Source organism: Solanum verrucosum, unplaced genomic scaffold (assembly GCF_900185275.1).
Source record: "Solanum verrucosum unplaced genomic scaffold, falcon-dt-bn FXZP01000067.1, whole genome shotgun sequence".
NCBI classification, from domain to species: Eukaryota; Viridiplantae; Streptophyta; class Magnoliopsida; order Solanales; family Solanaceae; genus Solanum; species Solanum verrucosum.
The window spans coordinates 500,234-507,268 of record NW_026020175.1 but is presented as its reverse complement, the minus strand read 5'-3'; the positions used below and the strand labels follow the sequence as shown (position 1 = coordinate 507,268).

The window sequence follows — 7,035 nt, the reverse complement described above, 5'->3', positions numbered from 1 at the left end:
TCATAGATGTCACTTCACATTTTAAAATTCCCTCTGTATGCATGCATGGCTGCTTGGAACTCTATGGAATACCGTGATGTCTTTCATGTTATTGCATTATGACTGTCTTTGTTTATTGTAGTTCATCTCTTAGCTTATATTTAGGTCCGAAACAATTAAATATTGTAATCATATGGAAGAAGATTATTCATTCCAATAGGTAAGCAATGTATAAATACAATAGATTGTGTGCTATCTTAGGAAAGAATTAAAAGATAATTCCTACAAATCTGCAAATTCCTATAAATCTGCTATATAAATAAGGCTATGTGCTTTACTAGGAATGAAGTCTATATACATATTCTATAATATTCCCCCTAAAGTTAGAGCATATATATTGATCATGACCCAACTATTGTTACAAAGATGATCAACTCAAACAAAGATGAAATAGCCTATAGTCAATCTCCTGTCAATTTTGGATCCAACATACTCCGCATCTGTAGAACACGTAATACAGTATGATTGTGATTGCTATACAATATGCCAAGTCCAAGGGCACCTTTCAAGTAACATAGAATTTGTGTCAAGGCTTCCAAATGCTTGATCGTAAGCACATACGAGAATTGGCTAACAACACTTACCACAAAAGTAATATCAAGACGAGTCACAATAATTTAATTTCCCAATTAGATATGTATTACTCAGGATCATCAAAAGGAACACCATAATCTTTTGTAAGATGCACGTTGGGAATCATTAGAGTATTGCAAGATTTGGCTGCCAACTTTCCGGTGTCTGCAAGTAGGTCAAGAATATACTTTCTATAAGATAGAAAAAATCCCTTCTTGCTATTACTTACTTCTACTCCCAAAATGTATCTTAACTGACCTAAGTATTTCTTATAAAACCTAGCATGCTAGAAAGACTTCAGGGAAGAAATCCCCGTATAATCACTTCATGTGATGACAATATCATCTACATATACAACAAGAAGGATAGGGCCAGTTGTTGATTGCCAACTAAGTGATCACATTTTCTGATTTTCAACCCAAACTCTTGAAATACCTCACTGTACTTGCAAAACCAAGCCCAAGGACTCTGTTTCAAGCGATACAAAAACTTCTTTAAATGACAGACTTTCCCATACCCCCCTTGAGAAAGAAAACCAGGTAGGTGCTCCATATATACTTCCTCTTGAAGATCACCATGTAGGAAAGTATTCTTAAGGCCAGACTTGTGGCTAAAGGGTATGCTCAAACATATGGAGTGGATTATTCAGAGACCTTTCTCATGTTGTTATACTCTTTCCAGTTCGCTTATTCATTTCTCTAGCTTGTTCAAAGAGTTGCCTTTACATCAATTGGATATCAAGAATACTTTTCTTCATGTTGATCTTCAAAAGGAACTATAAATGGAGCAACAACCTAGTTTTCTTTACCAAAGGGAGTATGGGAAAGTCCGTCATTTGAAGAAGTCCTTGTATTGCTTGAAGTAGAGTCCTCAGGCTTGGTTTGGCAAGTTCAGTGAGGTAGTGAATTTGGGTTTAAAATGAGCAAATGTGATCACTCAATTTTCTATCAACAATTGGTAATATCCGTCTTGTTGTATATTTTGATGACATTGTCATTACAAGAAGTAATTTGTCACGACCCTAGGGTACACCATAGGTGTAACATGACATTTAAGATCCCAAGAGGCCCTAAACAATCCACCTACAATACATCATACAAGATAATAAAAGTAAAGACTTGAAAGAAAGCATTTAATATATCAAAAGTCTAACAAAGCATAAGTCTAACATAAATCTTAAAACCATCGAATACATCATAAGGAAAGAGATTCAGACTAACCCATAGATCACTTATAGAGTTTGAAATGAAAAGACAAAGCTAAACGGTGTCTCGGTCCTTGAATAATGAGGACTCATCAATCAACTGAACAACCCAGGTGATATCTAGCCATGAGTGTATGGAGTAAGAACGTTGAACACTACATTCATCAGATACTATAGGCACAAGTATGCATTAATACATGGAATGTACTAAGTGTGGGGTAATATGAATAAACGTGAACGTGATAGTATAAATGATTTAAAACATGTAGATATGATCAATAATTTGACATTTTAACATAAGGAAATAAAACATGGAAATTATAGGATATAGTCAATGCATTTGGAGTAAAGGACATAAGAGAAGCTTTGAAGAAAACATAGTCATTTTCGTGGGATTTTTAGCTCTAACCTACAATAAGACCATGAGAGCTATATCATGGAATCCGGTATATCTCTCATACTGAAAGAAGGGGAAACCACTTGCCAAGGTAGAATATGTACATATCATGTTTTGCTAAATTGGATCCACTAGCTAGGTAATTTAAGATAATCCTACGGGGGCACACAGTTTGGGACTAGAGGTTGCTTAAGAAGAATGGAGGATTTAAAACTTGGATGGAACCCTAGATCTTCTTCTTCTTCCTTAGCCTTGAGAGAATTTGAGAGGAAGACTTTGGTGAGTTTTAGGGAATTTAGGAGATGATTTGAAAGTGGATGATTTGGGGCTTAAGACCTTTATATAGGGCATAGGGTAAAAGGCAAAACAACGTAGTTTTGATTTGAAAAAATTAGGGAGAAGACCCAAAAGCCCCTTTAAATAACTATTGGACTTTAACGTATGGTTCGGACCTACGGACCGTAGGACTTTCTACTGTCCATATTGGTCAACCGTAGACCAAATACTGGACCAAAATTTCACCATTTTTTTAACGGAATGTTTCTACTGCCGTAGGTCTTCCTACGGTTTGTAAAAACCAACAGTACCCTACTTTGACCCTTAAAATTTCACTAAGTCTGTGACTCACCTACGAGGCCTAACTACGACTTGTACAAGGAATAACGGACCGTCCTGGTGAACCGTGAAAAGGGTACTGAGACTTAGTTTCAAAAATTTATTCCCCATTCCTATGGTTTCCATTTACGGCCTGTAGAAGCTTCTACGATCCGTAGATGGGAACCATAGACACATCTTGCAACCCAAAAAATTATTATCCTTATTTTCTAAATCTGAGGTGTTACGATAACTCCCCTCGAGAACATTCGTCCTAGAATGGAACTCAAGAAATCATAAGGAGGGTGGGGGTAAAGATTTAACAGCCTAACATTAATACAACTAATTCAAAACACAGAATATCAAGGAGGAACATCAACTCCAAGATCAAACATAATCAAAACATTATTACATAAGGCAAACATGCAAATCATACTCAAATGCACATAATCATGGAGAAATCAGTCAAGTTAACTCACTTTCTCAAAAAGATAATTACGTTTTAATGAGTATACACCATGAAGAAACATGAGAACAATTAAGACATATGAGACAAAGAAGGATGAACCATGAGGAACTAAATTCCTTTAGCTAGAGTAGGATCGAAGGGAAGGAGATAGGAATAATGGGACATCATGTCAGCCTCGGCCTCCCAAGTAGCACCCTCAATCCTTTGATTGCTCCACAACACTTTCACGGATGCGACTTCCTTATTTCTCAACTTCTTGACTTTTCGGTCTAAAATCTCAACCGGAATCTCTTCATAAGAAAGACTTTCCTTTTTATACCACGTCTCCCCAATGGTACAATGGTTGTCAGATCACGAACACACTTCTTCAATAAGGAGACATGGAAAATTAGATGCACCGATGCTAAGTCGTTAGGAAAATCAAGTTCGTAAGCAGCTTTACCAATACGCCTCATAATCTGATATGGGCCCACATAACAGGGACTAAGCTTCCCTTTCTTCCCAAATCTCATTACACCTTAATGGGTGAAATTTTCAGATATACCCAACCATCTACATCAAATTCAAGATCTCTTCTTCTAACATCGGCATAGGACTTTTGTCGGCTTTGAGTCGTTTTGAACCTTTCTCCAATAAGATGAACTTTGTCCATAGCCTCATGTACCAATTTAGTACCTATCAAAGCAACCTCACCAACTTCAAACCAACCTTAGGAGATCTACACTTACTACCATAAAGAGACTCAAATGGAGTCATACCAATGCTTGAGTTATAGCTATTATTATACAAAAAATCGATCAAAGGAAAATGATCATGCCAATCACCCTTAAAGTCAATCACACAAGCTCTCAACATATCTTCCAAAATTTGGATAGTACGCTCTGCTTGCCCATTGGTTTGAGGATGAAAGGACATACTAAGCTTAGTACGAGTAGCAAGGCCCTTTTGGAAAGACTTCTAAAGTAGGGTAGTGAATTGGGTACCGCGATCAGAGATAATGGGTAGGGGCACTCCATGAAACCTAACAATCTTCCTTAGCTACAACTTAGCATAGTCTTCTTCCAAATAAGAAAATTTGACGGGAATGAAATGAGCTAACTTTGTCATTCGGTCTACATTTACCCAAATCGAGTCATGTTATCGCGGGTGTAAACGAACAATAAAATCAATATTCAAAACCTCCCACTTCAAAGTAGGAATACTAATATCTTAGGACAAACCTCTTGGCTTTTGATTCTCAACCTTCACTTGTTGACAATTAGGAGACTTAGCCACAAATTCCGCAAATCCTTCTTCATCCCATTCCACCAATAAACCTCCCGCAAGTCATGGTACATCTTGGTGGCTCCTTGGTAAGTGCAATATCAAGAACTATGTAATTTCGATAAAATTTGCTCCCTTAAGTCATCAACATTGGAAACACACAAACAACCTTGATATGCAAGTTACCTTCTGCCCCTTGGGAGAAAGCCTCAACGGTTTTTTTAAGTAGCCCTTCCTCTTTTCAATCAAAATTGGATCAAGACCTTTCTTAGTTTTCACATCCGACACAAATGACTATTGTGAACCATTATGGACAATAACACGGCCCTAATTAGAATCAACCAACCGAACACCCAATCGGTAATCTATGAACATCACACACCAAATCTCTCTTATCTTTCTCAACATGAGCAACACTACCCATTGTAAGTGACTAAGAGCATCCGCCACCACATGGCCTTACCAGGGTGATAGAAAACACTCATGTCGTAATCCTTCAAGAGTTCTAGTCATCTACGTTGGCAAAAAAATTAGATCATTTTTCTTGAACACATATTGCAAACTCTTGTGGTTGGTAAAGACATCAGCATGAACACCATACAAAAATGCCTCCAAATCTTTAAGGCAAAAACAACCGCCACTAGCTCCAAATCATTGGTAGGGTAGTTCTTTTCATGAATCTCTAGTTGCCTTGAAGCATAAGCAATGAATTTCTCATTTGCATAAGAACACATCCTAACCCAATTCTTGAAGCATCAGAATAAACAACAAACCCATCAAAACCTTCTGGTAATGTCAACACCGGAGCGGAGGTAAGTCTATTTTTCAATTCCTGAAAACTCTTCTCACAAGCTTCCGGCAACAAGAACTTTACTTTCTTTTGGGTTAATACCGTCAATGGAGAGGCAATCGAAGAAAACCCTTCCACAAACCTTCTAAAGTAACTCACCAAATCCAAGAAACTTTGAATATCCAAAGGGGAAGAGGTCTAGGCCAACACTTAACCACATTCGTTTTCTTAGGATCTACCTCAATATCCTTGCTGGAGACAATGTGACAAAGAAAAGCCATAGAACTTAACCAAACTTGCATTTACTAATCTTTGCAAAGAGTTGTTGTTCCTTGAGGACTTTCAACACAATCCTCAAATGATCGGCCTGCTCATCCTCACTCCTTGAGTAAATCAAAATGTCATCAATAAATAAGATCACAAACCTATCAAGGTATTGTTTAAATAACCTATTTATTAGTCTCTTGTAGGGAAAGAATCCATGAGATACGGATAAAAACTAACTGATGTTGATCTCTTGCGAACTAGTTCTTTAGAGAGATCCTTTCAAAACTTCTGCATATTTCGCCAACTCACTTTATGAACATCTTCTTGGTCATGGTTATTTCCTTTTTCTTGAGGTATTCAGCGAGACGTTTTGACATATAATCTAATGAGCCCACATCACTATATCTCTTGTACGTGTCGGGTAGTTTCTGCTTTCTCCTTTATTGGTTGTAGAGCCTTGATCAAATGAATGGAAATCTATAAATTGTTTGGATGAACCTGGAGAGGTGTTCTTGATCTGCTCTGGGGCCTAATAGCTCCAGTATCTACGACAGACATATCTAAACAGTACCCAGAAAAATAATAAGAGCATCTTGTTGCATTCTCTTCAGTGTTGTGAGCCATTTCTGAATGATTATGATGATGGTCCTTTCCCCGTATTAGTCTCATAAGTTTACGAAAGATTTTGCTTTTGTTTGAAGTGTCAGACTTATGGGCTGAAGAATTAGAAATAGAAGTACCATCAAACTCACCTGAATTCATAAGATGTGGTTCTTGGGAGGATAACTGGTTAGAATCAAGCTCCAAAACATGGATTCCCCTGTCCCCTTGGTCTTCTTTAGCTGCATATTCAACAACTAGTTGCTTGGCTTTCTTACTAGATTCGGGGCTTAACGTTTTACTGAGATCCCTTGCAGTTGTTTCACCTAGGGCAGACTGATAGTTCCTCAGCTCATACCGCAAGCAAGCATTTATCCATTTAAGATAGGCTACTTCGTCAACATCACTGCAACGACCTTCTTGAATGTGATCAACTTCTTTTACTAATTCTTCATTTTGCTTTCTCAGCTGTAGACTTTCTTGTTTCAGTCTTCTACCTGTGTCAGAACAAAGGTCAACAAAAACACATGAAATAAACAATGTTGATGAATAAAAGACTTACTAATACACTATCTTCCAGAGCAGAAATGGCAAAGAGCTGAAGATATTCCGCATAGGTCGCAAAGATGATGTCGCATAGGAAATGGCAAAGAGCTTTTCAGTTGCCCTCCGGGTAGCATTTTTAGGAAATGATTTCCTGTGTACCTTACCTATGGGCATCATCTTTGGGACCTATGCGAATATTTCAGCTCTTTGCATTTCTGCTCTGGAAGATAATGTATTAGTAAGTCTTTTATTCATCAACATTGTTTATTTCATTGTTTTTGTTGACCTTTGTT

At 37.5% G+C, this 7,035-nt stretch overlaps 1 pseudogene; it reads right to left on the bottom strand.

The window, feature by feature from the left end:
* Positions 1-5,978: 5,978 nt before the first annotated feature.
* On the bottom strand, positions 5,979-6,811 carry LOC125828896 (protein CHUP1, chloroplastic-like; annotated as a pseudogene).
* Positions 6,812-7,035: the final 224 nt, after the last annotated feature.